At 46.6% G+C, this 10,766-nt stretch overlaps 1 long non-coding RNA gene across 1 annotated transcript; it reads left to right on the top strand.

Moving 5' to 3' along the window:
* The first annotated feature begins 6,382 nt into the window (after positions 1-6,382).
* Positions 6,383-9,464, top strand: LOC147984577 (uncharacterized). Its single transcript, XR_015616123.1, has 3 exons — positions 6,383-6,718; positions 7,772-7,846; positions 9,142-9,464. It is a non-coding gene; the product is annotated as an uncharacterized LOC147984577 (long non-coding RNA).
* Positions 9,465-10,766: the final 1,302 nt, after the last annotated feature.

Genomic DNA, 10,766 nt, shown 5'->3' with positions numbered 1-10,766 from the left:
GTGCACCTATACAATTTACCATTGTATTTGGTGTGTTGGGGACACAAGAGACTCTTTGTTATTGGTTGCAAGGTTGCTTGAGAGAGACCATCTTCATCCTACGCCTCCTACGGATTGATAAACCTTAGGTCATCCACTTGAGGGAAATTTGCTACTGTCCTACAAACCTCTGCACTTGGAGGCCCAACAACGTCTACAAGAAGAAGGTTGTGTAGTAGACATTAGATATTATGCTTCCCCTGTATCCCCAACACTTGATTGCACAACCGGAGAATTTCAGGAGTTTATAAGTGGGAATTCAAGTAGCTCTTAGGATATCTTTCCTACAGACGCATGATATGAGATTGGGGTTCGACGTCTAGTCGTCCGCCTATCCACGGTTGGTTTTACAGTGGTCTCGTTGTGTCTTAAAGAGTCCTTGGCTATGCTGACTCGGGGACGCTTCGTATGTCATGTGCACTGCCTTGTACATGATGGTGCTGTATGATTGAGCCCGTGTGGGCCCCACCATTAAAACTTCGGACGAAATCTCTATCATATGTTTGTTCCGGCTTATTCTGCAAGCCAATCCTTGTTTTTGTTTTGAGTTGTGGTATTCGAGTTGCTTCGAAGTCAAGTGTTGATTCCATACCTTGCCTAAGTGGTATTCTCATATTTCTATGGGAATACTAATCCTTCCTGATCATCGAGGTTGTCATGTCAATTCTTTCCAATCGGTGTGATTCTCTTCAAGATGATCCTATCATTTTTTCCCATTCGGAACATCCAATCTCAGTTTTCTCAACGGTGTTCGTTTCATCCATCCCAAGTTGTCTTTGTTTTCCCACCCTCCCACCCTTGTTTCTTCTAGGACTCAGATCTCTTAATCAAGTATTCATCTTATGGATGTGAAGTCCATCCATTCTTTTCCGTCAATATTCTTACCCAGTGGTTCTCATGAAGATGTTCTACAAGTTCATCATTCTCCATTCTTTTCTTCTCCGGTGGTTTCAATTCAAGCTTTGTCGAGCATATCCTCTCCTTGTTTCAAATGCTTTCCCATGTTGTTGCACCAAATAATCATTCCCTCCTCGCTATTCAATTGTTCCGGAGTGCTGAAGATATCTCAGAAGATTCAAGTTTCCATTCTCAATTCGTTCAAGCTTTTGCAAGGATGTTACCTCATTCAAAGCCATTTAATTCAACCGGTGCAATCTCTCTTTTCAAGTAATCATTTCAACGGTGTATCTTTTGAGTGGGCCCTAACCCACGGGTATTTTCTAGGATCTTACCTGACTCTTCTTATTTTCCCGGAGTTATTCTCAATTCTTTTTCGAAGTTTGACATAAGAATGAATTATCATCAGTTAAATGCCTTTCTCAAAGATCTTTCAAATTCTTTTCATCGTTGGATCAACCTTTCCATTCCTTATTCCAGAGTGTCATCAAACTCTCAGTTTCCATTGTTTCATCATTTCTTTTCCCGGAGTTCCAAGTTTTCTCGGTTATATCATCGTGAAAATCCATCTATTCATTACAAGTCTTTGTCGTGTGTTTTCAACTTCTCTTTCATTTCGATTGATCATTCTTTTGTTACCGGAGTTCTTCATGGAGGGTCTACACGATGGTTCATCAAAGATTTAATTCCTTTTCGAAGTGTTCATTGAGATTCTTTTCAGAGGAGCTCAAGCATTCTTCATCTTGCAATCCGGAGTGCAATTCTTTCTACCGTATCATTGGAGGTGGTATTATGTCATTCTTGATAATTTGAGTTCATGTTTCATGATTCACATGTTGTCAAGAATGAGATATTTTAAATCCATCAACCTCTTCATTGGAGTTATCTTGGGTTATGTTTCACCTAAAGCTTTCCCTAAGGATTTTGCTATGGTGAGGCATATAATTGACCCAAGTTCTTCATTTATCCTCCAGGCGAAATAAGTTTCTCGTCTTCTTGTTCATTTCAATCCAATCTATTGTTTCCGTTAGTGGCAGAATTTCACCGCATAATTTTGAGATGTTTTCCATAAGCCCACTACAAGTTTATTCATTTTGTTGCTGGTTTTTTTTCAAACAACTCCGTTATAACCTTCTTGGAAGGGTGCTCTCCAAGCTCTTTGGTGGTAGAAGTTGTCATTTTCTTCTCCATCCTTTCATTCCAATGATCGATCCTCGATTCTTTCTCTCAGAGGCTTTGTGATGTTGCTCTCTTCGACCCATAATCTTGTTTTGTCAAGATCATGTTCAATTCCTTTCATTTACAGTCGGAGTGCTGTCCAATTTATATCATTTTATTCCTTCTCTATCTTGTTTAACCGGAGTGTTGTCGTAATTGATCCTTATCGTTCCTTGTACATCTCGTTTCTACCGGAGTGCTTGCATGTACTTCTTGTCCATTGCAACCATTTTCTTATGTCTTTCAACCTACAAGGTTTTAGTAATGTTCCTTGTTCCTCTTTCCTAACGGAGTGTTTTCAACTTCGCTCATCTCCGTTGTATTCTTTTCTCGAAATGGTTTAACCTTTCAAGGTTCTTTGGTTTCACTCGTTTGTCAAAGAAGCTACTTAGTTTTACCTCTTCTCTTTCTCTTCCGTTTTCCCTCCGGTGCCATCCTAGATCTCGGGACGAGATCCTCTCGTAGTGGTGGAGTGTTGTGACGCCCAAGACCAGAGCTTTAGATGCCTTCCAGGGTTTTCGGGTTTCGTCGTGTGATTTGTTTGGTTCTTTGCATTCATCATTGCATCATGTGCATTGCATCATGTCATCATGCCATCATGTCATTTCTTTTCTTAAATCAACTGAATAAATCGTATGGATCTTTGGTCCATTTAAACCGAGGGAATTCACGTGGTGATTCTCTTTATAACATACCCTCCCAATATTAGGGAGCTATGATAAATATTCCATTTATTTGGAATTCACCTTAACACACTTGCATATTAAATCCCTTGGCCTTTTCTTCTTCAAGTGTTGACTCTCTAACCTTGCCATTTGTTCTTTCATCATTTTCCGGAGCTCCACCAAAAATCCGAACATTTTTGGGCACTGCTAAATCCAAGTTCTAGTTCAAACCCATTTGAATTAAATTCAAATGAGTTCGAATTTACATCCTTCAATCTTGGCCTTTTCTATTTTTCTCGGAACAACTCATTTTTATGAGTCCAGGAAAAATTATCTGCTTGCTCAAATTTTTCCCTAATCCTCTCTTTCTTTTTCTTCTTTCTAATTGTTTTTTCTGTTAAAAGAGTATTAGAGGGAGAGAGAAGAGAGCCAGCCCAGCCGACCTCTAAGGCCCATCCTGCGGCCCATCTAACCTACCTAACCCTAAACCTCTCCCTGGCCCGACCCCCATCTCCTCAGGATCTCCTCTCCCCTCGCGCCGCCAGAGAGACCCGCAGCCTGATCCCATCTCCCCTCCTCACCTCTCGTTCCTCCCTGCAGCGCACCCTATCCCGCTTGGTTCCCTCGTCCTCCTCCCGCAGCAGTCCTCGCCCCACGCCCGATCCCGCGCGCCCTTCATCCTCCCTCCTCCTTTGGTCCAGGAACTAGGCCAGAGCCCGTCGGCCTCCTCGCCGCCGTCGCGCCCACGGGGTCACCAGTAAGGCCCTGCGCCCGCAGTTGTCCTCCGGCGCCCCAAGTCCCGCGTGACTCACCAAGTCTCCATGGCCGCGCCTCCTTCGCCGCCCGGACCCGTCGTCCTCAACCCCGCCAAGCTCCGTCGCGCCCCCCGCGCCCTCAAGTGTCTCGCGCCCCGCCGCCTTCCATCTTCTCAGCCGCGCCGCCGCCGTTTTGCAGAAGCTCCGCCTCTCCTCTTGCTGCTGCTTGCTTGGACCGCTGCCCTGCCAAGACTGCCCCGTACCTCGTCGCCTCGCTGGATCGTCGAGATCGTCTTGGTTTGCGCCAAGTACAGGGGAGGCCTGTGCGTTTCCGTTGCTTCATACCCGTTGAATCATCAAGGCCCTCTGTTCGACTCCATGTAGAACTACACGGTGAGACGCCAAGTACCACGACTATCGTCGTTGCCCCGAGGACGCCGAGTACGACTACACACGACGATGCGCCAAGTACCTCTACCCATGACCCGAGAACGTCTACGACCCGTGTACAACTACCGTTGCCAAGACCGGACCGACAAGTACCCCAACAACGTGTGTACCACTACCGTCGACTCTCGAAGACTCCGTGGACGTCAAGTTTCGCGTCGTGCCCCTGAACATCTACGGAAACTTGTGAGACTAAGAACGAGAACGACTACCGTCGCCATGAGAACGACTACTTCCCACAACGAACCGTGAACAACTACTTCCTCTACCATCGCCGAGTACCACTACTTCCCACGACGATCGTGAATGACTACACCGCTTGACTCGAACCGTCCCTTTTGCACGCTTCGAAGTTATAACCCCGAGACGACCGTCCGAGAATGTTTGCATGTGTTGTATGAGATGCACCCATTATCTGCACCGTGTCCGAGTTGTCACTTGCTCGGTCCTCCTCTTTTGCCGCTAACTCGTGGGACACCCGGTATCCGGGAGCGCCCCACCATCTTTTGCACGCATCCGCACACTTCCCCTTTGCATCGGTATCTCAATCGAGTTACCGGAATCGGAACGTTGCCGTGCCACCGTTTTCGTTATCGTTGCTGTGGCACCCCTTTTGTTTCCACCACGGTGACAAATGCTTCTATATGCTCTTGTCAACTTTTAATTAAAATTGTATAAAACTTGCGCATGTCATCCGCATCATGTTAACAACATCAAGAATGTTTAAAATTATTGTATGCATTAAATTGCTAGATGCACATGAGGATTTACCGGAATTGTTGTTTGATGTTTCCGGCCTCATTTAAAATGCCTAACTATGTTTTTCTACTCATGTTTCAACTCTTGCATGTTAATCAACATTTAATATTGTTGGGTACCTAAATGGGAGAGAACTAAATAATTGACGTGGTGTTTCGCCAATATGCAACTCGTTGCATATTGAGCTCCACTTAACTTGTAGAGTTATTTGTGCACTTTGCCATGCCATGCATATTTAGACCGGACATGCATCATACTTGGTTGTGCATCATGCCATGTTTATGTGATGGTTGTTTACTATGTTGTTTGCTTCTTTCCGGTGTTGCTTCTTCGGGTTAGTTCCGATAATGTCGCGTTTGTGAGGATCTGTTCGACAACGTCCGTTTGTCTTCTTCATGGACTCGTTCTTCTTCCTTGTGAGATCTCAGGCAAGATGACCATACCCTCGAAATCACTTCTATCTTTGCTTACTAGTTGCTCACTCTATTGCTATGCCTATGCTGCGATACCTACCACTTGCTATATCATGCCTCCCATATTGCCATGTCAAGCCTCTAACCCACCTTGTCCGAGCAAACCGTTGTTTTGGCTATGTTACCGCTTTGCTCAGCCCCTCTTATAGCGTTGTTAGTTGCAGGTGAAGATTGGAGTTTGTTCCATGTTGGAACATGGATTTTTGTTGGGATATCACAATATCTCTTATTTAATTAATGCATCTATATACTTGGTAAAGGGTGGAAGGCTCGGCCTTATGCCTGGTGTTTTGTTCCACTCTTGCCGCCCTAGTTTCCGTCATACCAGTGTTATGTTTCTTGATTTTGTGTTCCTTACGCGGTTGGGTTATAATGGGAACCCCTTGATAGTTCGCCTTGAATAAAACTCCTCCAGCAAGGCCCAACCTTGGTTTTACCATTTGCCACCTAAGCCTTTTTCCCTTGGGTTCTGCAGACTCAAGGGTCATCTTTATTTTAAACCCCCGGGCCAGTGCTCCTCTGAGTGTTGGTCCAAACTAGAGCACCTGTGACGCCCGGATAATCAAGCTACAGTAATCCCCTCTTAATGATGCCATGTCATTGCTGTAATTTGCTAAACCTCACTTTGATCCACACCCGACTCAAATTAAATTTAAAATAAAGTCAAACTACTATTTCTTCAAATAGTAAAACAAAAATGTTTGGTGGGTTGCAAATATTCACTAACAATTTGTCATGAAATAATTAACATTTTTCAAAATATAAAATTGCCCCTGGATATTAAAACAGTGGACCAACAACACCTTTTTATCCCATTTAAAAATAAACTCAAACTTAATAAATTATTTTGAACCCTAAACTTGTTGTGGCAGTGCACAATAATGCATAGTAATTATATGACAAGGTTTAATATTTTACAAAAATATTTTGATGCTAAAAGAAAATACAAAACAATAGCTAAATAAATAAACAAAAAGTAAATGGAAAAATACTAGTAAACAGAAAAGAAACCTAATCTACTGGACCCCTTGGCCCATTTAGCAAAAAAGGCCCAACCGGCCAAAAGGCCCAACTGGCACCCCCACTTCCCTTATCTCCCCATCCCCGAAACCCTATCCCCACTCGCCCATCCCACTCCCCACACACCCCCCCACTCCCCGATCCCCTTCTGGATCGGGGCACGACCCCGTCGACCACGCCCCACGGCGCCCCAACGCCCGCGCCACCGCAACGGCGCCACCCTGTCACCACGGCCTACCGCCATCACCCCCCGGATCTGGATCGGGGATCAACACAGCCCGCGCCACTGCCGACGTCGTCGTTGCCGCCATGGATCCCGCCCCCGCCGCTTGACGACGTCGCCGAAGCCACCTCACCGGAGCTGCCTCCCCGTCTCCGCCTTCCTCGCCGGTCGTCCCCGTCCACCTCCTCGTCCCCCCGCTGCCCGAACCCCTGCAGTACCCCTGTGAGCACGCGCCCTCCTCCCCTCCCCTCTTCCCTTGTAACCGCGCGCCCGAGCCGTTCCCCCGCCATCGTCTCGCCGTACACGGCTGCCCGACCGCGCCCTGCGCGATGCAACTTCCCGCTCGGCCGCGGCGCCCCGCCCGCGCGGCCCAGCTTCGCCCGCCGCTGCGCTGCTTGCGGCTAGCCCCCGCACGCATCGCCGCCTCTGATCGGGCCTCTGGCGCCCCGCGCACCTACCATCGCGCCCCCCTCAGCTCCGGTCGGCCTCGCCGCGCCGCCCTGCACCGGCCACGGTTGCCGGTGCTGGACCAAACGCGTCCCCTTCCCCCTGACCGCGCGCTAAGGCGCCCGGCGCACGCGCCTGCACGACCGGGGCGAAGCCCCGGTTAGCCCAGCGCCCGCGCCCGTTAAGGCCCTGACTCTATGACACGAGGGGCCCACACCCTAAAACATTTCCATAAAAAAAGAATAAAAAAATATAATAAAATAAAATAATTAATTAATTGAAGAATTAATTAACTTAATTTATTTTGATTAATTAAACTGGACAACTAATTAAACTAATTAGCCTATTTAATTAGTCTTAGTCAATGACAGTAGGACCCATGCGTCAGTTTGACCCAGTCAACTGACTGGTTGACTGATGACGTCGTGCTGACATCATGCTGACGTCAGAAATGTAGTTTAGTACTAAATTAATTCTGTTAATTCTAGAAAATGATTTAAAACTTTAAAAATTAATATAAAATAAACCGTAGCTCAGATGGAAAAACTTTGTACATGAATGTTGCTCAGAACGACGAGACGAATCCGGTTACGCAGCCCGTTAGTCTGCCACACATCCCTAGCATGGCAAACACACAACTTTCCCCTTCCGGTTCATCTGTCCGAAAACGCAAAACACCGGGAATACTTTCCCGGATGTTTTCCCCCTTCACCGGTACCACTTCATACCGCGTTAGGGCACCCCTAGCACCGATACTTGTCATGTCATGCATCGCTATGCATCTGTTTGCTTAATATTTATTGTTTCTTCCCCCTCTTCTCTCGCTAGACACCGAGATCGACGCCGCTGCTACCCAGTACGACTACGGTGTTGACGACCCCTCTCTCTTGCCAGAGGAACCAGGCAAGCCCCCCTTGATCACCAGATATCGCCTACTCTTCTCTCTACTGCTTGCATTAGAGTAGTGTAGCATGTTATTGCTTTCCGTTAATCCTATCCTGATGCATAGCCTGTCTTTGCTACTACTGTTGTTACCTTTACCTGCAATCCTAAATGCTTAGCATAGGATGCTAGTATTTCATCAAAGCCCCTACATTCTTGTCCGTCTGCCATGCTATACTACTGGGTCGTGATCACTTCAGGAGGTGATCACGGGCACTTATACTATATACTGTTACATACTTATGTTTTCTGTTCGGAGATGGGGGCTAAAGGGGCAGGTGGTTCCATCCAGGTAGTGATGGGCCTGGGTTCCCGACAGCCCCCTGATGGTTAGTTGTGGCGGAGCGACAGGGCAGGTTGAGACCACCTAGGAGAGAGGTGGGCCTGGCCCTGGTCGTCATCCGTGGTTACTTCAAAATAACACGCTTAACGAGATCTGGGTATTTGATCTGAGTCTGGCCACTGGCCTATACGCACTAACCATCTACGCGGGGACAGTTATGGGCACTCGACGTCGTGGTATCAGCCGAAGCCTTCGTGGCATCAGCAACTGAGCGGTGCGCGCCGGATTGGACTGGAACGCCTGATAGGCTAGGTCTGCTTCTGGCCGCCCTCGCAACATGCAGGTGTGCAATGGGCGATGGGCCCAGACCCCTGCGCCATAGGATTTATACCGGCGTGCTGACCTCTCTGTTGTGCCTAGGTAGGGTTGCGACGTGTTGATCTTCCAAGGCCGGGCATGACCCAGGAAAGTGTGTCCGGACAAAGGGGATCGAGCGTGTTGGGAAATGTGGTGCACCCCTGCAGGGAAGTTAATCTATTCAAATAGCCGTGATCTTCAGTAACAGGACGACTTGGAGTTGTACCTTGACCTTATGACAACTAGAACCGGATACTTAATAAAACACACCCATCCAAGTGCCAGATACAACCGGTGATCGCTCTCTCATAGGGCGACGAGGGGAGGATCATCGGTTAGGATTATGCTACACGATGCTACTTGGTGAACTTACCTTCTGTTCGCTTCTACATGCTGCAAGATGGAGGTGGCCAGAAGCGTAGTCTTCGATAGGACTAGCTATCCCCCTCTTATTCCGGCATTATGCAGTTCAGTCCACATATGATATCCTTATTCCATTTGATACCAATGCATACATATGTAGTGTAGCTCCTTGCTTGCGAGTACTTTGGATGAGTACTCACGGTTGCTTTGCTCCCTCTTTTCCCCCCTTTCTATACCCGATTGCTGCGACCAGACCATGGAGTCCAGGAACCAGACGCCATTGTTGATGACGACTACTACTACTCGGGAGGTGCCTACTACTACGTGCAGCCCGTTGGCGACGACCAGGAGTAGTTTAGGAGGATCCCAAGCAGGAGGCCTGCGCCTCTTTCAATCTGTATCCCAGTTTGTGCTAGCCTTCTTAAGGCAAACTTGTTTAACTTATGTCTGTACTCAGATATTGTTTCTTCCGCTGACTCATCTATGATCGAGCTCTTGTATTCGAGCCCTCGAGGCCCCTGGCTTGTAATATGATGCTTGTATGACTTATTTTATTTGTAGAGTTGTGTTATGATATCTTCCCGTGAGTCCCTGATCTTGATCATACACGTTTGTGTGTATGATTAGTGTACGGTTGAAACAGGGCGTCACAAGTTGGTATCAGAGCCGACTGCCTGTAGGAATCCCCCTTTCCAACTCCTTGGCCGAAGTCGAGTCTAGTCATTGAAAAACTTTTACTAACATGGTTGTGCGGCTTACGGGCCCACGTCGCCATTGGGTGGTATTAGGATCTTTTACTCCTCATCTATACTCTGGGACTCTGATCTCTCTTCTATTCGGGTTAAATGAATTTTGCTAACTCTAACATTAGGATCTCATGATCACTTCCACCCGGAGAGCCCCGTGTTACCGATGACCGCCTGCTGCATCGAAGGATTCCGAAGATACCTTCCGATATTCTCTCGAGACCTTGTGCCCGTTGCTTTTGCAATTCCCTACCACTAAAATATCCCTATGGATAAATACTTACACCCAGGACTGCTTACACCCGTCGTTCTTACTTTTATTCCAGTTGATCTTGTTATTACAAGATACCCCAATATTCTCTCTATTACTCCGAGAAAACTTTGTGCCTACTGCCTTGCAGTTCTTTGCCCCCTGAATACCCCTACGGATAATTTCTCACACTTATCGGGTATTCGCTCATCCCCATTTGATTCAAATATTTCACAAAAGTCTTCGAAGTACCATTCGATCTTCCGAAAATCATCGACTGCCTATTATTCTTGAAATTCTTGCTTGCTTTCATTATGGTTAATCCCATAGGTATAGTAATCTTATTGGCAGCCCTTGTCACTATCATTTTGAGTCCATTGATTCAATATGTTGCGAATGCTCGCAATCCTCAATCAGATCCTAGAATTCATCCTTTCGGCTCAGACGACATATTAAGCATGAGCTGGATCTCGACCAATCAAATTGTTGTCGATTTTACCCCTAAGCTTACTCAACTTATCCATTCTTAATCAGAGCGTTTGCTTCTGATCCTTTGATTTGGAAATCATAATTCATTTGCATTTGAGCTTTGAATTAGTCGGTTGTTTCAATAATCCAATGCCTTTGCATTGTTACTTCCTCTGGTTGTGTGCCGATGCTCACATCAGCTCTGCTATGGACCGACATATCCTTTAATGGATTTTACCCGACAGCGTCCTTCATATTCAATAACCTTGTGAGCCTTCTCTCGGATACATAATGCCTTTGGTAAATTGTATCCTCTACTTTCTTAACCTTGCTCTACTTTCGAGCCGGTGATATTTACTCTTGAAGCTTGTGGTATATGTTTCTAAGATGCCCCAATGGGTTGAACCAATGCCT

Source organism: Triticum urartu, chromosome 2A, assembly GCF_056163025.1.
Source record: "Triticum urartu cultivar PI428250 chromosome 2A, HENAU_Tu73, whole genome shotgun sequence".
Classification (NCBI taxonomy): Eukaryota; Viridiplantae; Streptophyta; class Magnoliopsida; order Poales; family Poaceae; genus Triticum; species Triticum urartu.
Note: the sequence above shows the minus strand (reverse complement) of the source record. Positions and strands in the feature narration are given on the sequence as shown.